Below are 25,837 nucleotides of genomic sequence, written 5' to 3' on the forward strand. Positions count from 1 at the left end.
CTTATATGTACTAAAGGGCCAAAGGCTAATTCCTGCTAACAGAACCAGAGAATAATAGATCCACAAGTTAACCAAACATTTCTGTACACAAGCAGCAACTATATTTTCAGGAAAGATTGCAGAGGCAAAAGGTGATCAGGACATATTAAAAAATAGGTCATCAGGATCCATCACAGATTAATCTGTTTGTTTTTGACTCACCAGCAACCAGCCGTTTATTTCCTCTCACAATGGATTCTACAGTTTCAACTTGATTATAAAGGGAAAGGTTTGCAGTATAAGTTCAGTAATTTACCAAAGGATTCCATTAACCAGTTACTGTACATATAGAGTGAAATGTGACTAAAATAAGCAATGAAAATATGAAATGGCATAGGTTAACTTGCAATGTTATTTTACCATAACTTCCCATTCAAGAACCATTTTGCTGCAAAGGTTTGCAGTGTAAAGGTGATCTACCTACAGAGGCTGCAAAAGTATTCAGACCCCTTTAAATTTTTAACTCTTTGCTTCATTTCAGCCATTTGGTAAATTCAAAAAAGTTCTTTTTTTCTCATTAATGCACAATCTGCAGCCCATCTTGACTGAAAAAAAACAGAAATGCAGAAATTTTTGCAAATTAATTAAAAAAGAAAAACTGAAATATCACATGGTCATAAGTATTCAGACCCTTTGTTCAGACACTCATATTTAAGTCACATGCTGTCCATTTCCTTGTGATCTTCATTGAGATAGTTCTACTCCTTCATTGGAGTCCAGCTGTGTTTAATTAAACTGATAGGACTTGATTTGTAAAGGCACACACCTGTCTATATAAGACCTCACAGCTCACAGTGCATGTCAGACCAAATGAGAATTATGAGGTCAATGGAACTGGCCAAGGAGCTCAGAGACAGAATTGTGGCAAGGCACAGTTCTGGCCAAGGTTACAAAAGAATTTCTGCAATACTCAAGGTTCCTAGAGAACAGTGGCCTCCATAATCCTTAAATGGAAGAAGTTTGGGACCACCAGAAGTTTTCCGAGACCTGGCCATCCAGCCAAACTGAGCAATCGTGGGAGAAGAGCCTTGGTGAGAGAGGTAAGGAAGAACCCCAAGATCATTGTGGCTGAGCTGCACAGATGCAGTAGGGAGATGGGAGAACGCTCCACAAAGTTAACTATCACTGCTGCCCTCCTCCAGTCAGGCTTTTTTGGCAGAGTGGCCCCTACGAAAGCCTCTTCTCAGTGCCAGACATATGAAAGCCCGCATAGAGTTTGCGAACAGACACATGAAGGACTCCCAGACTATGAGAAATAAGATTCTTTAGTGTGATAAGACAAAGATAGAACTTTTTGCTAATTCTAAGTGGTATATGTGGAGAAAACCAGGCATTGCCCATCACCTGCCCAATACAATCCCAACAATAAAATATGGTCATGGCAGCATCATGCTGTGGGGGTGCTTTTCAGCTGCAGGGACAGGACAACTGGTTGCAATTGATGGAAACATTAATGTGGCCAACTACAGAGACACAGTGGGGAAAAAAAGTATTTAGCCAGCCATAAATTGTGCAAGTTCTCCCACTTAAAAAGATGAGAGGTCTGTAGTTGACATCATAGGTAGACCACAACTATGAGAGTCAAAATGAGAAAACAAATCCAGAAAATCACCTTGTCTGATATGGCATGATTTATTTTGCAAATTAGGGTGAAAAATAAGTATTTGGTCATTAACAAAAGTTCATCTCAATATTTTGTTATATATGCTTTGTTGGCAATGACAGAGGTCAAATATTTTCTGTAAGCCTTCACAAGGTTGGCACACACTGTTGGAGGTATGCTGGCCCATTCCTCCATGCAGATCTCCCCTAGATCAGTGATGTTTTGGGCCTGTCACTGGGAAACACGGATTTTCAAATCCCTCCAAAGGTTTTCTATGGTGTTGAGATCTGGAGACTTGCTAGGCCAATCCAGGACCTTCATATGCTTCTTACAAAGTCACTCCTTCGTTGCCCTGGTGTGTGCTTGGAATCATTATCATGTTTAAAGAGCCATCTACATTTCATCTTCAATGCCCTTGCTGATGAAAGGAGGTTTGCACTCAAAATCTCACATTCTCCCAATACTCTTCTGGATAATCCAAATGCTCTCTAGCAAACTTCAGATGGGCCCAGACATCTACTGGCTTAAGCAGGGGGACACGTTTGTCACTGCAGGATCTGTGTCCCTGGTGGCTTAGTGTGTTACTGATGGTAGCCTTTGTTACGGTGGTTCCAGCTATATGCAGGTCATTCACTAGGTCTCCCATGTGGTTTTGGGATTTTTGCTCACCGTTCTTGTGATCATTTTGACCCTACGGGGTGAGATCTTGCATGGAGCCCCAGATCAAGGGAGATTATCAATGATCTTGTATGTCTTCCATTTTCTTACTATTGCTCCCACAGTTGATTTCATCGCACCAAGCTGCTTGCCTATTGCATATTCAGTCTTCCCAGCCTGGTGCAGGCTACAATTTTGTTTGTGGTGTCCTTCGACAGCTCTTTGGTCTTCACCATAGTGGAGTTTGGAGTGTGTCTGTTTGAGGTTGTGGACAGGTGTCTTTTATACTGATAACAAGTTCAAACAGGTGCCATTACTACAGGTAATGAGTGGAGGACAGAGGAGCCTCTTAAAGAAGAAGTTACAGGTCTGTGAGAGCCAGAAATCTTGAATGATTTTAGGTGAATAAATACTTATTTTGCACCATAATTTGCAAAATATATCTTGCCAAATCAGACAAGGTGATTTTCTGGATTTGTTTTCTCATTTAGCTCTCATAGTTGTGGTTTACCCATGATGTCAATTACAGGCCTCTCTCATCTTTTTCAGTGGGAGAACTTGCACAATTGGTGGCTGACTAAACCCTTTTTTCCCCACTGTATCCTGGATGAAAACTTCTTCCGGAGTGCTCTGGATGTCAGACTTGGCCGAAGGTTCTTCTTCCAACAAGACAATAACCCTAAGCACTCAGCTAAAATAACAAAGGAATGGCTTCAGAACAACTCTGTGACCATTCTTGACTGGCCCAGCCAGAGCCCTGACCTAAACCCAATTGAGAATCTCTGATGAGACCTGAAAGTGGCTGTCCACCAACATTCACCATCCAACCTGACGGAACTGGAGAGGATCTGCAAGGAAGAATGGCAAAGGATCCCCAAATCCAGGTGTGAAAAACTTGTTACATCATTCACAAGAAGACTCATGGCGGTACTAGTGCAAAAGGGAGCTTCAACTCAATACTAAGCAAAGGGTCTGAATACTTATGACCATGTGATATTTCAGTTTTTCTTTTTTTAATAAATTTGCAAAAATTTCTACATTTCTTTTTTTTAGTCAAGATGGGGTGCAGAGTGTACATTAATGAGAAAAAAATTTACTTTTTTGAATTTACCAAAGGGCTGAAACAAAGAATGAAAATTTATAGGGGTCTGAATACTCTCCGTACCCACTGTATACCAAGTGCTTTGTATCTGAGAGGTGAATATTTTTCCTCAAAGTATAACCATTCTACAGTCTTTAAGCAAATAAAAGTGTGAAAGAAAGTCTAAGATTTAATTCAGTGTGGTCTCGTTATGATCTTGCAAGTGTGTAATCAGGAACATACAGTTTTAAAGTAAGTACAATTATACTAACGACTGCTCATTTAAGGATGGTTATTTCTATGGTCTGCAATTCATCCTATAAAATATACTATCTAGAAAATTATCTAATGAGAAAAGCAACTTGGTATCTTACTAACTCTTAGGACTGGGCTATACTCCTACATTGTGTTGCGCTATTGATTGATTTTATCTTCTAAGTGTCAGTTCAACCGCCCCTTACCTCGAAATGCAGCAGCAAGATGAGGTCACCTCATCATGCTGCTCATTTCAGATCAGCACATTTGAGGCACTGAAAACATTGATCAATGTAAGCACTACATTTATGCTGAAGATAAAGGAGAATGTCATTGTAGATGCGGAGGAGAGTGTTCGTGTGACAGGAAAGTATGGGGTGACAGGGTGCAAATGAGGAGAGAGAGTAAAAACATGGGGAGACATTGTGGGGGATAGTATGGAGAATGGGCAGCTTATGGGGCACAGTATGGAGAGGGGCAGTGTCTGGGGAAAGTATGCTTTGGTTAAGCATGTGGGGGACGGTATAGAGGGAAATCAGCATCGTGGGGACAATATGGAGAAGGACAACATGTGGAGGATAGTATGGTGAGTGAGTAGCTTGTGGGGTTGGACAGTATAGAGAGGGACAGCTTATGAGGGACAGTATGGATAGGGACAGCTTGTAGGGGATAGTACAGGGAGGGTCAGCATGTGGGGACTAAGAGAGGTAACACCAAACGTCATCAAACAGCTCCAGAGAGGAAGTTAGCTGACTGCGAATATCATTAGCTACTCTTTGCAGCAGACTGGGGATTAATAAACACCCAGGTCCAGGTATGTCAACTTTAGTCAGAGGGAGGTTGCTGTTGGGTCCAAGAGAGAAGGATTAAGGAGGCGTATGTAATGCCAAACGCAGAGATCTTCTGCAGCCAGATGCAGAGCAACAGTCTGTTGCATCTGACACACCTGTGACACATGCCTACATGTAAATTTTTATGTGAATCACGGAAGTTCATTAATATTCCGGGCTTCGTCCGATATAGACTACCTTGCTACCCTTCACTTTTTGTGAAAACCCCTTACACATTTATCTACTTGATTTTATCCCCATTTGAATCCTCTTACATATCCCATTTACTCTCTAGTTCATGTATTTTTTATGTTTAATCCTTAATTAAAATTTGTATATTTTAAACTTTTTCAGTGGCGTTCTTCTGGGTACTTTGAACCCTGACTTTGGTTGTATATGTCAGTAGAAGCAACTGGTTTTTGATCTTTATATGATGGGAAAGCCCCTATAACTATGCTTAAATGTCTTTTGGATATTTTATGGCCATATTTACAGTACATATCTTTAACTATTATATTAGTTTGAGACATGTTTTTTGTGGATTTTATTCTTTTCAAACATTGTGCCATCTTTTTACATGGTCATTATCCTTTAATCTTAATGTAGAGAGGATAATGTCAAAAACCTATTCTTCTAAAAACATTCTAGCACTTATACGTTGTCAGGATGTCTACCAGCCAAGAAATGCAGGTGTGAAAATTAACAGAGGATATTTTTTTTTAATGTTAGTAGAAAAACAAGAATTGTATTTATATGCAGTAAATGTGTTCATAATCCACTTTAGAATTATGCCTGCTTTGCCAAAAGCTTGTTATGTCACCTTTCTTTGCATTTCCAGTTTTGCACACATTATATACTGCATATGTTTATTTCTTCGCTACATGTACTTTTCTATTTAAAATGTTATCAAATATGTTGATTCTACATAAAAACTAAACCATGTAAGAAATGATTTGTGCTTAGTGCATCATGATATTGCACTTTAAGCAAAGCCAGCGTATAACCCATTCAACTGGAATCAGTAGTACAGCGGCAGAAAAACACATATTGGAATAAAATCAGAAACTCATATAATGCCAGGTAAGCTCTGAACGCCTCAGCACGAATGTAATGAAATAGATCATTATTAATCAGTTCTGTGAAAGCCTTGAATTTGAAATTGAACTTAATCCACTACACTTGGAGCTGATTTGCAAGTATGAAATGATCAATTGGAAGTTTGTGCTTGGCACCAATTCTCAATAAGACGGAGCTATACTTTTAAAGAAAAAAGAAAAAAAAGTTTTTATTTCGTCTTGTACAGAGACACCAAAGTGTAGATTTCAAGGCAACTCTTTACATTAAATGTAATTAGTATTATTCAAATAACATAGGCTAAGAAACGGGGGGTTATATTAAATACTGTTATATTTACTCTTTTACAACATAAGTATAATAAAAAGGTGATGTTTAGAAACACTAATTTCAAGTACTTTATTAAGGCATTAAAAATTGATAGGGGAGGTCGCCATATTCAGGACACTAAGTATAGTAGTAAGGAAAGAGAACACAAGGGTCTATTTCTATTTTGGAAACTTAGGGCCCGATTCATCACAGCTTTAATGTCAGTATTCTGGTGTAAAAAACTTTGAAAAGTAGCCTAATTTTGACCAACTTTAGGCTGAGCTAAAATGATAAGAGCTTTGGCACTCTCATGACATTTGTCACATTGGCGGTGGCAGCCGCCGCCGTCCCAGCAGCAGCGGGGCCTGCCGCCGCCTATACTCACAGGCACTCGCCACGCCGCACTGTGCCCACCTCCTCCTCGTTCCCCTCAGTCCGGCGCGTGCCTGCTTCGTGCGGGCTCCTTAGGCCGCGGGCACGCGCTCTGCAGGTCTCTTAACCCTGCAGCGCCCGCCCAGAAGCCTGCAGCACGGGGTATATCAGGCGTCTCCAACATGGTGGAGACACCTGATTATCGTGTGCCTTTCCTTACGGTATCCAGAACAAGTGTTTAGGGGTTTCCCCTTCTCAGTCTCCTCAGTCCTGTACTCCAGTGCCCAGTCCTGTACTCCGTGTCTCCGTCCAGCACCCCAGTGCCCAGTCCTGTATGCCGTGTCTCAGTCCTGTGCCCAATCCTGTACTCCGTGTCTTTGTCCTGTACTCCAGTGCCCAGTCCTGTACTCCGTGTCTTTGTCCTGTACTCCAGTGCCCAGTCCTGTACTCCATGTCTCCGTCCTGTACCCCAGTGCCCAGTCCTGTACTCCGTGTCTCCGTCCCGTACTCCCCTCTCTGTGCCTGGTCCTATACTCCGTGTTTCCGTCCTGCTCTCCACTCTGTACTTCCTACTCCCTTCTGCATTCCGTTCTCAGTCCAGCACCCCTCTCTCAGTCCTTTGGGCCGCCCCTCTTGGTTCAAGCAGTCGCGCCATCTGTCTTCCGAGGGCCTGTCCCTAACGGCCCCTGTATAGGGGTCGGCACCACCTGGCGCGCTCACACCCGGGAGCTCCAGTGCCGCGATCCAGAGGGTCCACTCTCGGACATAACCTACCTGTCATCACAGTATACGTTACAACATTTTCGACCAGCTCCGACAAAGTGGGAAGAGCTCGGGTGGGCAACTGTGTTCACTATGTCACATATCTTGCTTCACCAGAAACTGGAATAGAATTTATGGCGATGCACCATTCGTCTGGCACTCCTAATTCATGATGGGGCATACAGTCTTGGTGAATTGGGTGCCTTTCCATGAATCTTACATACTGGCCCTTATATTTCAATGGAAACTGTGCAATGCTAGTTATCCTGGGATGGTGCTGCAGGAGAATTGAACATTTGTTGCCAGGTCTAATGTCAAATTACATCTGAAAGCTGGGTGTAGCAGCAGCTGGATTATTTCTTACTAGATGGTCCCAATTTTATAAGGGGTCTAATCGAAGCAGGTAATGCCTATACTGGCAAATATTAGCAGTATTGGAAATAATAGTAGAATTTTAAGTATATGAATTTACCATCAAATTTACTAGTATATAGCGCCAGCTGTTAAAAATGTATATTTAGTAGGTAAGATGTTACACTAGAATTATAATAGATCATTTCAAGTGAAATTATTCTACAATTAAAGATCAGATGTATTAAATCTTCCAGTACTGTGTTGAGCAATTGGTACCCAGAAGATCTGTGCTAGCCCCACCTTACCACTGTTTCTACCAGAGGTCGACAGCATACGGTTCCCCAGCTGCTGTTGAAATTCTAATGCAGGAGCTGGCTTTTGTAGTGTGATAACAGATGGAGTGCAACAGGTTGCTAAGCCTGATCTATAGCATCACTTCAATTACTACTGCTATGCAGATTCATGTTACAGGTTTATACTGGTTCAGTGTACTTAATGTTTTCTGTTGGTTTTGTCTGTCAGACATATTACAATTATTAGCATCAACTGACAAAAAATATTGGAATATTGGTATTAATCTGTAAAGTCAGCTGCTGTGTTCCTTACTTAAAGAGATATTCCCATCTTCATAATTGGCTATTATAATATCATTCCTGTAAATAGCATGAAATGCTACAACTTAACCTAGTTAAAAATTTCAGCCATTTTTGAGAATCAACACTTTTTTCCCGTTACCTTGAAGATTGACCACTGCTGCTAGACAGCAGTAAATGGACAGTGCTGACAAGCCCTTTACTATTGCGTTTTGAAGCTAACCATAATTGATGGAGCTCACTGTTAAGTTTTAATCCCAGCCAGCTTCAGTACAGTACTTACAAGAAGTGTTGGTTAGTCTCCTAGGCAACAAGTTGCAAACAATTAGTGCTCAAATTTTAATAAGCAGTAAATTGCAACATTTTTAGTATTCACAAGCATTAGTTAGTATTCTTTTCGAAGAGCCCAACAACTTTGCTCTAAACACATTACTAAAAAGTGCCACAAAAAGTGCACTAGAATTTCAGTCAATACACCAGGAGAAAGGTCCTTAATAATATTCCTTTCCCTCAAAGCCAGAAGGCCACAGAGAGGGTCAGGGAATAATGCCCTGCCCTTGCTGAAGCCAAGTGAGATTCAATCTTGCTCCCGGCACCTGCCTGGGCTCCCACCCAAGCAAAACTAGAAGCCATCTAAGACAGCTCCACTCCTGAGTAATGTGAGCAAGGCGTTAACCAGCATAATCTATTCTATTATTTCTAAACACTGTTTTTCAGTGATTCCTTTGTATACCCGTTCATACTGCACCCACACACACAAATGAAACACCATTTGAAAGGTAAACGTGCCCCCTTCAGCAAGAAAATAGCCAAACAAACCACACATCCACAATTTGATCACAAAATACAGTTTAAACATTAATTTTCATAAACCTGCAGTTTGGAAAAATGACCTGCAGGTGGCACCACAGTACCCCAAAGCACACTACCAACACATTTGTATAAATGCACTGCTTTTTCAGGGATTACTTCACCCCACACACACACATGATACACCATTTGAAAGGTAAACTTGCTCCCTTCAGCAACAAAATAGCCAAGCAAACCACACATCCACGATTTTATCACTAAATACAGTTTAAACATTCATTTTCATAAACCTGCAGAAAGATACAATGACCTGCAGGTGGCACCTCAACCGGAAAACATTTTGGCCTCTATTTATCTACTTAGCAAAACAATTTATTGTATTACCAAGCTACATACAGTATATAAATACCTGTCTGTGTTCATCAGCTCACGAAATACATTTACATTTGACCAGCTTGCTTTTTCTGAAATTGCCTGTGCCCCTGCGACCAATGTGTGAAAATTTTGCATGGGCCAAGCTACAGTAGTACTATTTATGGTAAGTAAACGATTAATGGTAAGTAAAGAGGTTGTCACAAACATGCTGGAGCCTGAGGAGCATGAAAATCTCATTGCTTTGGCATTTTGCTCTTGCTTAAAGCGGTTTTTAAAAAGAAATGACAAAAAAGGGCATTTTAAAATCTGTTACCACAACAATATAGAAGGTGTAAAAATATGATGGCAACATACAAAGTAATGCACAAAGTTTAATTTTTCAATCACAATAAGATAGACGTAAAAAGAATAGAATTTGAACTACTGATATGTTATATCTTTATTTTATGCAAAGGTGCCTTGTAAATTTACAGTAGATAACACTCAATTTAGAATTATTTTTCATTTGGAATTTATAATGATACATGCTGGTATTAAGGGCCTCAAATAACACTGTGATCATAAAAATGGAAAGCTTTTTTGCAGCCTTTAAAAATTTAATGTTTTTGTGGCTATATTATACAGAATTGTATTAATGTATTTAAAAAGGTCCAAACATAGGCCTAGATTTATCAAGGATGGATATTTTGCCTTACAGTTTTGATAAACACTGTCATGCATCAACACAAAAAATGTTCTCCTGTCCAAGCACCATCCACTTTTCAAAAAATTGATGGGGCTTTACGAGGCTCATAAAAAAATGCAAAAAGTTGCAACATTTCAGATTTATAATGTAAAGTGCTGCGGAATATGTTGGCGCTATAGAAATAAAATTATTATTATTATTTATGCCTAAAGCCTGTGAAAACTGTTTGATGAGTATCTCACTGACATGGTTTCTTATGCGTTTCTCTTTATAATATTCTGTTTAAGATTTCCTTTACAGAACAAAACCGTCTGGCCCATTTGTGGCAAGGAACTGTAGCATCAAGAACATGTTGTCATATATGTTCCATACATCCCTGCCTAGTTTTATTCTTATTAAAGTTAACACTAGGAATTATTTTCCAGTCAGCCCTAGTATATTAGGTGTTAGACACAGTTCATGCTTTGCTGTTTCATATTTTTTCTTCAGGCAGTTTTTCGTCAATAACAGGAGAAAATATTAAGGAGAGAGATGTAACATTTAGTGGGGAATTTATCATATGTTTTGTGCTAGAATTTTGGGGCTTTTGGTGTCATTTTTAAATGTTTATACATATTAATAAAAGTTGTCCTCCACTGCAAAAAGCACTTTATTTTTAGCTTGTCAAAAGAAAGTGGAAGATCAGAATGGGGCCTTACATCTTAAGATGTGCCAAATTTATTTAATACCGTTTGCCAGTTTGGCAAATTTGGCACAAAATATAATAGTGCATCCGGAAGCAAACCTGACTTCGAATAATTCCTCCTGTGATATATTCTATGCATAGCCTTTATAAATCTCCATTGCAAAGTCATTTTTGGTTTAAAAAAGGAATTTAAAGCACAACTCAAGCAACGTTATTACATTTTACCGCTGGAGTTGTGCCACTAACTTACAATCCCTGCACCTAGTATTATCTTCACCTGTTATTGGCACCACTTTGGTCATCTTCTATAGTTTATGACATACCAGATTTTTCCTGTATTTACTACTACTCATAGATTTACTTTGAGAGCTTGTGACTGTTACCTCTGACTTCCAGTCAGTCAGAAGTTGCGTTCACAAGATGATGGTATAGGACCGGAGCGACATTGGTAATAGCTGAAAACAGTGGCTGGGGAGTATATTACTAGGAGCTTAATTAGTGACACCATTCCAGTGCAAAAATAAAAAACGGTGGAGTGGTGCTTTAACCTAACAAGTGTCATGGTCCAGTCCGGAGTTTATTTTCTGCTGTCTTCACTCTGGACTGGTCATGCAGGGGTTAATCTCCTCAGCCTCATTCTGGAGCTAGCTGGGCTATTTCAGTCTCTCACAGCCTGCTGACCAGTGTTAGTGATAGCTCAAGCTTCCAGTTTAGAGCCTCTGACCCTTGTACCTTGGTGATCCTCCTGCCTTTGACTAGTTTCCACGTGTATGACCCAGACTGATCTCTGATCCCGTAACTTGGTATTCGTCTCTGCTGCTACGTTCCTTCTCTGGCATTTGACTTCCTGGCTTGTACCCCGACCACGTATTTCGCCTCACATTTTTGGACCCTGTGCTCATGTTATGGCTTTCTGACCCTCGGCTTGGTATTTTGACTACGTGTATTGCTGCTCCTTCTGGTACGTCTGCTCCTGCTAGTTTCTGACTCGGTTCGTCTGACGATTCTCTCTCGCTACCTGTCACACCTGTGCTATTGCTCAGTGTTGCCACTCTTAGTGTGTAACCTCTCTTCCTTCACCAGCTCCCCCTGGTGGAGGTTTCACTACAACAAGCATATCCTGAAAAATTGTTATAGGATATTTATACAGTGAGGGAAAAAAGTATTTAGTCAGCCACCAATTGTGCAAGTTCTCCCACTTAAAAAGCTGAGAGAGGCCTGTAGATGGCATCATATGTAAACCACAACTATGAGAGTCAAAATGAGAAAACAAATCCAGAAAATCACCTTGTCTGATTTGGCAAGATTTATTTTGCAAATTATGGTGGAAAATAAGTATTTGGTCATTAACAAAAGTTCATCTCAATATTTTGTTATATAACTTTTGTTGGCAATGACATTAGTCAAAACATATTCTGTAAGTCTTCACAAGGTTGGCAAAAACTGTTGGTGGTATGTTTGCCTATTCCTCCATGCAGATCTCCTCTAGAGCAGTGATGTTTTGGGCCTGTTGCTGGGCAACACGGACTTTAAAATCCCTCCAAAAGTTTTCTATGGGATTGAGATCTGGACACTGGCTAGGCCACTCCAGGACCTTCATATGCTTCTTACGAAGCCACTCCTTTGGTGCCCTGGCGGTGTGCTAGGGATCATTATCATGCCGAAAGACCATCCACGTTTCATCTTCAATGTTCTTGCTGATGGAAGGTTTACACTCAAAATCTCACAATACATGGCCCCATTCATTCTTTCATGTACACGAATCAGTTGTCCTGGTCCCTTTGCAGAGAAACAGCACCAAAGCATTATCTTGCCACCCCCATGCTTCACAGTAGGTATGGGGGTTCTTTGGATGCATCTCAGCATTCTGTCTCCTCCAGACACAATGAGTTTTGTTTCTACTAAACCGTTCTACTTTGTTTTCATCAGACCATATAACATTCTCCCAATACACTTCTGGATAATCCAAGTGCTCTCTAGCAAACTTCAGACAGGCCCAGACATGTACTGGCTTAAGCAGGGGGACACGTCTGGCACTGTATGATCTGAGTCCCTGGCAGCGTAGTGTGTTACTGATGGTAGCCTTTGTTACGGTGGTCCCAGCTCTATGCAGGTCATTCACTAGGTCCCCCTTGTGGTTCAGGGATTTTTGCTCACTGTTCTTGTGATCATTTTAACCCCACGGGGTGAGATCTTGCGTGGAGCCCCAGATCGAGGGAGATTATCAGTGGTCTTGTATGTCTTCCACTTTCTTATTATTGCTCCCACAGTTGATTTCATAACACCAAGCTGCTTACCTATTGCAGATTCAGTCTTTCCAGCCTGATGCAGTGCTACAATTTTGTTTCTGGTGTCCTTTGACAGCTCTTTGGTCTTCACCATAGTGGAGTTTGGAGTGTGGCTGTTTGAGGTTGTGGACTGGTGTCTATTATACTGATAACAAGTTCAAACCATTACTACAGGTAATGTGCAGGACATAGGAGCCTCTTAAAGAAGTAGTTACAGGTCTGTGAGAGTCAGAAATCTTGCATGTTTTTAGATGACCACATACTTATTTTCCACCATAATTTGAAAAATAAATCTTGCCAAATCAGACAAGGTGAGTTTCTGGATTTGTTTTCTCATTTTGACTCTCATAGTTGTAGTCTACGTATGATGTAATCTACAGGCCTCTTTCATTTTTTTTAAGTGGGAGAACTTGCACAATTGGTGGCTGACTAAATACTTTTTTCCCCACTGTACAATATATTTTCCTTATCCACAGCAGATCTGGATTATATAGCAGCTTTTCTGGAGGTGTTTTGAAGCTAAAGCCAAATATTATTTTGTTTTTTGTCTTTAGGACACAGAAATCTCCCACACAAAGCAGACATTTAAAATGTAGAATTGAATAATTTATTTCCTTTATCTCATGGAGATCTGCGTGGAGGAATAGGCCAACATACCACCAACAGTTTTTGCCAACCTTGTGAAGACTTGCAGAATATGTTTTGACTTCTGTCATTGCCAACAAAGGATATATAACAAAATATTGAGATGAACTTTTGTTAATGACCAAATGATTATTTTCCACCATAATTTGCAAAATAAATCTTGCCAAATCAGACAAGGTGATTTTCTGGATTTGTTTTCTCATTTTGACTCTCATAGTTGTGGTCTACCTATGATGTGAATTACAGGCCTCTCTCATCTTTTCAAGTGGGAGAACTTGCACAATTGGTGGCTGACTAAATACTTTTTTCCCCACTGTACAGTATATCTTCCTTATCCACAGCAGATCAGGATTATATAGCAGCTTTTCTGGAGGTGTTTTGAAGCTAAAGCCAAGTATTATTTTGTTTTATGTCTTTAGGACACAGAAATCTCCCACACAAAACAGACATTTAAAATGTAGAATTGAATATTTTATTTCCTTTATCTCAATGAAGACCAATCGCTGGCGCTGGGCACATAGCACACATTACACAAAATGTAATTTTCTCCATATTGTATTGTATTACATCATAATATTTCACAGGTGGGTTAGCTCTACAGGCATTACAGATGTGCCAAATATTTGGGAAAGAATATGCTATTATGGAAGAGTAGAACAATCGGAGATTAGCAAATCCGCTCTCCTAAAATAAAACCATGTTCTCAGCATTAAAACTGCACAGAACTATTGATCACTGATGCCATCACATCACTTCTCCATTATTTGAGTAATAGAAACAGGCTCATTTATCATAGAGTACTTTTCACCACCAGCAGAGGTTGAGATTCTTTTTAATTATTTTACACTATAACCCTGTAATAATAAATCTGTGATACATATCAGCATTAGAGATTACTTATATAAAATCAGGGTTGTCTGACTCTTCTGAAGACAAGGGTCACTTTGTTGTAATGAGACTGGAGAATGTCTGGAGAGCCAGTTGTGCTGCAACTTGTACACTGTACATAAAGGCTATATAATACATTACACACAGAGTCATTTATCCATATCAAAGGGGTGGTCCGGTCTTAAACTACAAGCCCTTTAACCACCAAACCCCCAGCCTGTTTTCACCTTCCTTTCAAGGCCATTTATTTCAATTCTGACTATTGTCATTTTATCAGGTTATAACTCTGAAATGCTTTAACATATCAAAGTAATTCAGAGACCGTTTTTTGTGACACATTGTGTTTCATGTTCTTGGTAAATTTTTGTTGAAATAATTTGCATATATTTATGAAAATTGGACAAAAATGGGAAAATTTTGCAATTTTTAAACTTTGATTTGTAAGCCCTTAAACCTGATCCATATAGTTTTATCGCAAAAATAGTTAATACATAACAATTAGAGATGAGCGACTTTTCCTTTTTTTGGGTCCAGTCTGGTTTCATGAAACCCGACTTTCTAAAAAGTCGGGTCGAAGGAAATCGACTGACTATAGGGAAAAGTCGGGGTCCAACTGAAACACGAAACCCAATGCAAGTCAATGGGGAAGCAAAGTTGGCAGGGAGTGGAAGACAGTAAACACAACTACAGTGCCCATTTCAATGCCAACAACATCAATTCTTATTACTTAAGCTTGGCAACCTTAATTTACTTTATAATAATAGTTACGCATTTAAAACTGGGGATTATTTGGCTAAAGTTGTGGGGGTAGGGCTGGCACCAGGTTTTCGTGTGCCCTGGGCCAAAGAGTGTCAGTGCACCCATTTAACACATACCACAATTCATAAAGCTCCGATATGGCACAGAAATATAGGTATAGTACAATGAAAAATACTTCATTGCTTACATGACATGACTGATATCTATTTTAAATTCTACTATAGCTCAAAAACGGACAGTATATTACTCCATACAGTATTATGGCCACCACCTAGTGCTCCATACAGAATAATGAGCCCCATATATCTCTCCATACAGAATAATTGGTCCCATATAATGTTCCATACAGTATATGATGAGCTCCACATAATGCTACAGTATATGTTGGTCCCCATGGACGATGCTCCACTGTCTTATGGGCCCAAATAATGCTCCACATATAATAGGCCCCATTTCTAATGCTCCAGTGTATAATGGGCCCCGTAAATGCTGCTCCAGTGTCTGATGTCCCCCATCTGGAATGCTCCAGTATATGATGGGCCAAATGGATGATGCTCCAGTGTATGATGGGCCCCATATATCATTCTCCAGTGTTTATTTCTCCCCAAAAAATGCTCCCAACACTTAAAAAAATTAAATACCTCTCCTTGCTGGGCACTGCTCTACTCTGTACTCCTCAGCATTTCCATTTTAAATCTCTCTGCACTTGTACTGTTTCAGTAGAGGGCATACAGACATGATGTCATCGCGCTCTGTAACCTGAATGTCACTGTCAGGAAAGGCGAAAGATGTCACGGCGGTGGAGCAGGGAGAGGTAAGTATTGCAAGTGCTGTGGCCCTGAGCAAGCATGGTGGGCCCACTCGTAGGCGACGGCACTGGCACAGGGCCCCTCATAGTACGACGGTATGTCTGATGGCGAGTGGGCCCTCCCACCGGCAGAGACACTTTTGCGTACTATGAGGGGCACTGTGCCACTGCCGTCGCCCATGAGTAGGACCCCCCACATGCTCAGGGAACCGGCACTTTCCTCTGCACCTTCCTCTGTGTCACCGTGTAAGGTGGTATAGTATGTGGGAAGGGGCACCTGAGTTTCATCAGTGTCAAATTCTGGCTCTGTAGAGTGCGAGGGGAATGTAGTGCTGTGGGTCAATGTACCAGCAGAATCATCTAGCAGTGGCTGTGCATCAGTGCACTCCATCTCCAATTCATGTTGGACTGGGGAATTCAGATTTTCACTTGATAACACAGGCATAGCCTGTGAAAAGAGCTCCATGGAGTAATATGAAGTGTGGGCTGCCGCATCCTTCACTTTTAGTGGGGGTGAAGGAGACAAGGAAAGGGGTGGTTCCTGTCCAGAAGCCTGCACTGACGACTCAGTGCTTGCATTTTTTTAAACTTCAGAAGAGGAGGTGATAGAGCTGGAGGCTTTTTCGGCAATGTAAGGCAAAACCAGTTCCTGATGCTCAGGCTTTAAAAGCAGTTTACCTACTCCCAGAAAAGGGAGCCTTAAAGGCCTTCTTGTGCCAGCTGATGACGCAGGCTCAACACGTTCTGCCTTAGCTGCTATGGTGCTTTTGGCAATACCAGCAGATGCACCACCACCACCATCAGTACCAGCTGCCCCCCCACACTCACGTCCGTGGCCTCTTCCACCATATGTAATAATTTTTGTGAAAATGGACTAAAAATACCAGCAGATATATGGTACTGTTTCAGAAGCGGACAGCTCTATACAGTCTAGGGATAATTGTAAATCTCCGTATATATTTCATGAGTCAGACACAGATGGTCACAGGCTCAGTATGGATTAGACAATAATATAAAAGGGTACAGTATCACTAGATACAAGGTATATATAGTATAGTTTAAACATACTGAATCTCCGTATACATTTCAGGAGGCAAACACAGATGCTCTCAAGCCCAGTATGGATCCGACAACAATATAGAAAGTTGAGAAAGGGTACTATGGCGCCCCTGAGGGTACAGTCGCCACAGAGGTACTGCACCTCATCCAAAGGTGTGTTATCCCACCCTCAGGTAAGATGGGATCTCCACTCAGGACTCCTAACCCTGTACTCAACAAACACACACATGATAGTCAGTGCTTTCTGGGTGTACCCGGCGGGAAGATGGCCTCATCCCAGACTGACTAGGAAAGGGTGTTGCGGGTTAGTGTGGAAGGTAGGTACAGTGGGAGGAGCTTAGGTAGTGGAGTGATTGTGGGCATCCAATCAGAGAGAGCAAGCTGACAGTTGATGGGTGGAGCTAGTCTGAGGTAAATGGATCTTTCTAGAGAGTTGTCAGTCGGTGACAGGACAGAGTAAGAGCAGGATTGCTGTGAGAGGGCTGAGGGTCAGAGAAGAGAGAAAAATCTTGTCCAAGCTCCTAGACTGGAAGGAAGGGGTCCTTGGGGCACGGGAAGTGCAATAAGCCACCTGTGAAGCCCGTTTCTGGAGAAGGAAGGACCAGGCCTCGTTGGGGAAGGTGGCTCATGAAGGTAGTGGAGAAATACAGGGCTTAGCTAGAAAGATGGAGACTGAGGTAACTTTAAGTGCATCAGTCGCAGTCGCATTCAATACTCAAAAAGGCAGCAGTTGGAATAAAGGACCCCGGAGCATGACCCACGTCGCCCGCTGTGATCCGTGGCTGCCGGCTTGGGACACTGTTTGCGAAGACCCACAGCAGGAAGGAAGGGAGAGATCAGTGCAGAGACACAGCCTAGAAAGGATACACAAGGAGGAGTCTTGAACAGATGTTCCTGATCTACTTTTGAGTGTGCCGGACCCCTTCCTCGGATGACACAGTACCAATCGGGTCATCTTGTGCACAAAACTTTTGAGGAAAAACTCTTAAACTGCACCCAACTGCATCCTTGGTGGCTTTTACAACTCGCCTGCTACTCACGCTTGCACTAACCATCACCGTCAATGGCTCACAAAGACTATCTCAACTGCCCTGGGATACAGCTCTGCCCATGGAGAGCTTCATCATCTTGTCTGCTTTAACACCGTCACAGAGGATCTGCATTGCAGCGTCGGCTACCCTAGCCGAGTACCACGGGTGGCATCATGATCCCCCTTTTCCAAATTAATTATCATACCATCTTCCCCCTCATCTGAACTGTCATCTTCTTTATTGGACACCCAGGGCCACGGACTGGGTCCTAATCACCACAGTGACATGCTTCCCCCTTAAAAGAGCCTGAAAGGCCCGGTACTGAGTAACCCCCGGCCCTGCATGGCGTTTCATTTTAACACCAGATAACAGGGATATATTGTATAGTTTCAACATTATAAATCTACGTATATATTTGAGGAGGCAGACACAGATGCTGTCATGGCCAGTATGGATTCGACAACAAACTAAAAAGTAGAAAAAGGGTACAGTATCACCAGATCCAAGGTATATAGTATAGTTTCAACATTCAAAATCCCCGTATTTATTTCGGAAGGCAGACACAGACGCTCTGAGGCCCAGTATGGATTAGACAACAATATAAAAAGCAGTAAAAGGGGAATGGATCCCAAGCGTACTGCTGTATACAGTGTTGGGGTCATTTGGCGATCTACATTTATATTTGAAGAGTAACACACAGCCTCTCCCAGGCCAAGTATGGATCACACCACAATATAAAAAGAAGATCCGCAAGAAATAATCACACATGTGTGCCAATGTTCCAGGTGTCAATGATGCACTTTGAGTGATGGGTGGAGGATGAATTTCGGGCACAAAGGGTACTGGATCAACAGATACAAGGTATGTATAGTCTACTTAAAATACAAAAAAATTTCCATATGTATTTCAGGAGGCAGACACATATGCTCACATGCTCAGTATGGATTTGACAATAACAACAAGTTGAAAAAGGGTACAGTATGACCAGATACAAGGTATATATAGTATAGTTTAAATATTCTAAATCTCTGTAGACATTTCATGAGGCAGACACAGATGCTCTCAGTCCCAGTATGCATTAGCCAAGAATATAAAAAGGTTACTGTATCACCAGATACAAGGTACATATAGTATTGTTTAAACATAAATCTCCTTATTTTTTTCAGGAGGCAGACACAGACGCTCTCAGGGTCAGTATGGATTACACAATATAAAAAGCAGTAAATGGGTAATGGATCAGAAGCGTACAGCTGCATACAGTGTTGGGGTAATTGTAAATCTCAGTAGATATTTCCAGAGTCAGAAACAGACTCTCACTGGCCCAGTATGGATTAGACCACTATATAAAAAGCAGTAAATGGGTAAGGTATCACAAGCGTACAGCTGTATACAGTCTTGGGTTAATCTTAAATCTACAAATATATTTCTGGAGTTACAGACAGACGTTCACAGGCTCAGTATGGATTACAAAAGAATATAAAAACTTGAAAAAGGGTAATGTTTTACAATCGGTCAGCTGCATACAGTGTTGGTGTCATTTTAAATCTCCTTATATTTTACCAGAGTAAGAGACAAACTCTCACAGGCTCAGTATGGATTACACCCAAACATAAAAATGAGAAAAAGGGAAATGTATTCGAAACGTACACCAGTGTACAGTGTTGGAGTACATTGAAATCTTTGTTTATATTTCAGTGTCAATCTGCCAGTCAAGACTCTCCGCTAGAGGAAGGTAGATGGATAAAAGTACAGACGTAAAGTCGAGTGATTTTAGATGTTTTTGAATTTGTAATCACGGGAAAACCTCCTGGGAGAATTCGCAGAGTCCATGCTGACCCTCAATAACTTTAACTGTGGATACAGCTAAAATGCAAATTAGTGAATAAAGGGTTGCTGTATCGCAGTTGCGTCGATCCCATCACTGTAACTAGTCTCCATCAAATTGTGATCACAGGGAGAGCTGTAGACATGGTTCTCACTGCCTATCATGATCTGTCTGGTCACTTAGAGAGTGCAAAACACACAAGCCACAGGCCTTAGGGGATTCTATTGGATTGCCATGTCAGGACACATTGAGAAATGGTGGCAGGAATGTCACACGTCTGTGACTATGAAAAATGTGAAAGGTGATCATAAAGCACCACTGCATCTGATTGGGAGTTGACGTCTATTACAAATGGTAGCCATTGGTAATCTGAAGGTAGAGGTCAGCAGGACAGGACATAGCTACATCTTAACTATCATCGATCATTACACCAAATTTGTAGTGGCCGTCCCTGTGATGGATTTAAATGGCCAGACTACACAACGGTGGAGCAGGGAGAGGTAAGTATTGCAAGTGCTGTGTCCTTGAGCAAGCAGTAGGGACCCACTCATGGGCGCCGGTACTGGCACAGGGCCCCTCATAGTACACCAGTGTGTCTGACGGCGAGTGGGCCCCGCCACCGTCAGAGACACTTTATTGTACTATGAGAGGCCCTGTGCCAGTGCCGTCGCCCAAGGGTTGGGCCACACACCTGTTCAGGGCAACAGCACTTGCCCGGGTGTGGCAGGTGTTGGCCTCGGGCCTGGGATGGGGGGGCAGCCCATTTCGGGTGGTTTAAAAAATGGCGTATGTTGATGTGTAGGCTGGACTTTCAGCTGCTGCAAATGGAGGAATTGGAGAAGCCAGCGGAAGAGGAGGACAAAAGTGAGCCTTTATTCTGGCAACCTATGTGTTATCAGGGGAGGGTGGGACAAAATCTTTTGAAACCCATACATGGTTCATTTTAATGAAGGTTAGATCATCAACATTTTGGGTTGACAGACGGGTCCTTTTTTCTGTTAGGATTGATCCAGCAGCACTGAAGACTTTCAGATAGCACACTACCAGCAGGGCAAACGAGCTCCTGTAAGGCAAATTGGGCCAATTCAGGCCATGTGTCCAGATTTGAGACCCAATAATGAAAGGGGAATGACCGGTGAGGGAGAACCTCGATATGGGAGAAGTAGTTTGTAACCATAGTTGACAACTGCTGTCTCCTGTCACTTGCAATTGATTCTGTATTAGCTGTTGTGTGCGTGGGACTTGAGAAATAAGACCACAACATGGTCAGGAAACCCCTGTCTCCAACGCCAGTTCGGCTGTGTGCACCACGAACACCTCTTCCATTTTGCCTACTATGGCTCATGGGAGAATCAGCTCCACTGCTGTGTGCTTGGAATGCCTCAAACAACCTGTTTACCAGAGTTGCTTGTTTGTTAGCCAATATTAGCTCTAGGTTCTCCTGTGGCATGATGTTGTGTAATTTGCCTTTATAGCGTGGTTTGAGGATGCTGGCCAACCAGTAGCCATCATCCCTCATCATTTTGGCAATGCGGGGCCCCTTTTTAGGATCCGCAAGGCATAGTCACACATGAGGGCCAATGTTCCAGGTGTCAATGCTGCACTGCCAGTGGTGGGTGGAGGAGCACTTTCTGGCAAATCCACATCCCTCCAGTCACGGACAAACCCTGTACCTGACCTTGGCACACCCACATGTTCTATTGCCCCCTGAGAAGCATCCTCCTCCCCAACATAATCATCCCCCTCATCTTCCTCCACCTCGTCCATGCCAGTTCCCTGACCAGACAATGGCTGACTGTCATCAAGGCTTCCCTCCTCCTCCTCCTCCTGTTGCTCCTCAGCTGCAGACGCCTGATCCTTGATGTGCATCAAAGTATTCATGAGCAGACGCATAAGTGGTATGCTTATGATGGCGTCGTCTGTGCTTACCAGCCGTGTGCATTCCTCAAAACACTGAAGGACTTTTCAGAGGTCTTTCAGCTTTGACCACTGTACACCCGACAATTCCATGTTTGCCCTCAAGCTGCCTGCCCGTGTATCCTCCCACAAATGCATTACAGCCTGCCTCTGTTCGCACAGCCTCTCAACCATGTGCATGGTGGAGTTCCATCTTGTAGCAACGTCTATGATTAGGCGGTGCTTGGGGAGGTTGAGTGATCGCTGCAGCTTCTGCATACGACTGGAGTGGACGTTTGAGCGACGGATGTGCGAGCACAGTCTTTGCACCTTATGGAGCAGGGATGTTAACTCCGGATAATTAGGAAGCACTGCACCACCAGGTTCAAAGTGTGAGCCAGGCAAGGTATGTGTGTGAGTTTTACACAGGCTATGGCTGCCACAAAATTATGGCCGTTATCACTGACTACCTTGCCAGACTCAAGATGTAGACTGCCCAGCCATGACTCTGTTTGTCGATGCAAATACTCGGCCAGTACCTCAGCGGTGTGTCTACTGTCGCCCAAAGACTTCATTTTTAAAATAGCCTGCTGCCGCTTGCCACTAGCTGTTCGATAGTGGGACACCTCATGTGCAACACTGACAGATGTGGATGGAGTGCTCGTGCGACTGCGCTCTGTCAATGAGCTTTTGCATCTGGAGGAGGAGGAGGGTCGAATGCCTACACCCAACTGTTTCCTATACCGTGGGCTAGGCAGCACTGTTCCACCACCGCTGTCCCCTGTGGAGCCTGCATCCACCACATTAACCCAGTGCTCAGTGATGGACACTGATGTCACGGGTGACTGGATACTCCGCCTCCAGCAGGGCGAATTTCTATGACGCCCGTGACCCTGGATACACCTCCTCCAGCAGGGCAAATTTAAACAATGAAACGTGCAGCTGGATACACCGCCTCCAGCAGGCGAATCTCAATAGTTACACATGTATCTGAATACACCGCCTCCAGCAGGGCGAATTTACAGAGATAAGGTAAACACCAGGGAAACCGATACAATGGAGGGCCCTGCAATAGGGAACGTGGACGTGGAGACCTTCTGCACTCCTCTCAGTCAGTGTCTCTACACTCCTGACGGTCCCTAGGCAGGTTCCGCACCTGGCGACGAGCAGGATACCTAAAAACTCTAGCTCGCCCTGCACCTATCCCTTTCTAATGAATTGGACGGTGCAGAAACTAATCCCACCACTGCACTAAAACACACATAAGTAAAGATACCAACAGGGAAAAACCACTTAGCTTTGCTCTGTTGCTATTGCTCCCAGCAACAGAGTCCAGCACCTGAGTGCTGCTTTCCTCCTGAATAGCTGCTACTTCACCAAAGCTTTGTCAGAGCTGCAAGGAACTCCTCAATGTAGCTCCTTCCACACCAGGACTCTGACTGAGCTACAAGGAACTCTTCTCTAGCTCCTTCCTCCACCAAGGATGGTTGGAAATGACCAATATCACCAACAGTGAGTCAGACCACCTGACTCTCATTTATAGGCAAGTGCCAGAGCAATCCAACCTGCTAGTGATTCCCATGTAATAATACTAGCCACCACCGGGGGCAAAGCAAGAACTAAAGACACCACTGTGCAATGACCCTAATGGCCACCGGGGGCAAAACTAACTTTGAGCAAACAGCTTAAAGGGAAAAAAAAGGTTACATGTGCTTTTATCTGTCACAATCCAGCATGGATCGTGACAGTACCCTCCCTCAATGAGGGGCCTCTGGACCCTCAAGACCGCTCCTCATCAGGGAACCACCTACAGAGCGGACGCCCAGATCCAGAGTTCACCCCAACCACTACCTGAACTTCAGGTTCATGACAAATGAGCACCGCTGGTATTGGCAATGTATGTTCTGGAGGCACCACACATCTCCAAAGCGCCGACCTGGGGAAAGAGTTGTGTATGTGCATGTTTGGGGGTAACTCGAGCTGGAAAGACTCCGCAACACACTTCCACTGAATGTTTTTTGGTGGCAACCTATCTATGCTCGCTCACACAAGGGTCCGGACCTGAACGTTTATTGCCACACATTAGTTTGTCACAATACGGTGAACTCTTACTGGAACTGACAACAGAGGCGTCCCTCTGTGTCACCACACTCACACCCCCGCAATTCACCAAGGGGCTCACCACCCTCCAACCCCTTTCACCACGAGGTCTGCGCATCCCAGGGTTGGCTAATGGCGAGGGATGAGACTTGCCCCCACTCTCCTGCAGCACATCTGCTGCTCCCACTGGAGAGGAAGGGGCCAGTTGCAGAGAGATGGCAGAGACAGTAGCCCCTAGGCAGCAGCCCTCACACGACTGCCCCCAGCTGACTACTTCCCTAGTCCACCAATCTATTACCGGATTGTGTTTTTTCAGCCAAGGGAGGCCTAAAACGATAGGCACCGGCATTCCCTCCAAGACGTAACATGCCAAGGACTCCTCATGATGTCCTATCCTCAGATGGATATTTTCTACGACTTGAGTCAAGCTCCCCTGGCTCAGTGGAACAGAGTTAATGGCCTGGACGCTTATAGGTTGGGCTAGCGTCCTACACCTCAGGCCATGAGTCTGGACAAAGTGAGCATCCACGAGACTGACTCCTGCTCCTCTGTCCACAAGCACCAGTATCACCTCCGGTACCCTGCAAGCCAACACCTCCGCTGACATAGTACCTTGAGAGGGCAAAATGGAGGAAATATACACTCCCTGGTCACCTCCCTCCAAGCGACCAGGGGAATGCGGCTTCTGAGATGGCATAGATAATTTGGTGCACGTAGGGCAAGCCTTAAGGACATGACCAGTCTGCCCGCAGCAGAAACATGCCGACACCACTCTCTGAACTGTAGGCAGCCCTGTACACAAACTAGCTCCTCCTACTTGCATGGGTTCGTCTGAAGACTTGGCACACACTGGGCAGGCTCCCATGAAATGGCCCGGCTTCCCACAAGAAAAGCATACCCCCCACCATGGCGAGCCGCAGACAACCTCTTTTTTGTCCCAACGACACCGGAGTCCTGGTTTCCTCCATCCGCACTGGCGGGTCCTCCTCCCTAGCGAGGACAACAGGAAGCACATTTTGTGTATGTCTCTCCCTAAGGTGTCTTTCCACCCGGATGGCAAGGGACATGGCGGCCTCCAGCGACCTGGGGGCGGCGTACTGCACCAGATTATCCTGCAACTTTGGAGACAGACCCTGCAAAAATTGACTCCTAAGTGCAGGGTCATTCCACTGAGAGTCAGTGGCCCATCTCCTAAACTCTGAGCAGTACTCCTCAGCAACCCGGGCTCCCTGTTTACACCTACGGAGTCGGGATTCCGCCAGGGAGACGCCATCAGGATCCCCATACACTAGCGCCAATGCCGCAAAAAACTCATCCACGGACTCTAATGATGGTGACTCGTCCGGCACGGAGAAGGCCCAGGATTGGGGATCCCCCTTAAGAAGGGACATAATGATTCACACCCGTTGCTCTTCACTCCCTGATGAACGAGGGCACAGACTGAAGTATAATTTGCAGGCCTGCTGAAAAACCAAGAATTGATCTCTCCCTCCAGAAAAAATGTCAGGGAGGAAAATCTTGGGTTCTGGCTGAGCCTGTTCCTGAACCAAGCCCCCAAAGCCTGCCAACAGCTGCAGTTGCTGCACCAACTCACTGCGCAGCCCCCTAATCTCATCAGTAAATATCTGCAGCATTTGGGCAAAGGTCTGCATTGGGTCCATGGCTCAGCAGAAAAAAAATGTAGGGTTGGTGATAATGTGATGTCACGGGTAGTGTGGAGCATTCCGATACTGCAAATATCGGGTATCGGCCGATATTCGCTGTATCGGAATTCCGATACCGAGTACCGATATTTTTACAATATCGGATACCGGAATCGGAAGTTCCCATAATGCAATGAGCCAGTATTGTGGCTGTGATTGGCTGCTGAAATGATGTCATGCTGATGCACGATCTGTGCGCATCATGATGCGCGGTCTGTGCGGGCCTGCCGGTGGTCTTTGTGGGCCTGCCTGGGGTCTGTGCGAGCTGCCTGGGGTCTGTGCGGGCTGCCTGGGGTCTGTGCGGGCCTTGCGGGGGTCTGTGCGGGCTGCCGGGGGTCTGTCCGGGCCTGC

General features: G+C 43.6%; 1 protein-coding gene across 1 annotated transcript in view; it reads right to left on the reverse strand.

Moving 5' to 3' along the window:
* The window catches only part of IMMP2L (inner mitochondrial membrane peptidase subunit 2), a 1,728,396-nt gene that overhangs the window by 526,471 nt on the left and 1,176,088 nt on the right, over positions 1-25,837 (reverse strand). The window lies entirely within an intron of this gene.

Source organism: Dendrobates tinctorius, unplaced genomic scaffold (genome assembly GCF_039654945.1).
Source record: "Dendrobates tinctorius isolate UK_male_01 unplaced genomic scaffold, ASM3965494v1 ptg000035l, whole genome shotgun sequence".
Classification (NCBI taxonomy): Eukaryota; Metazoa; Chordata; class Amphibia; order Anura; family Dendrobatidae; genus Dendrobates; species Dendrobates tinctorius.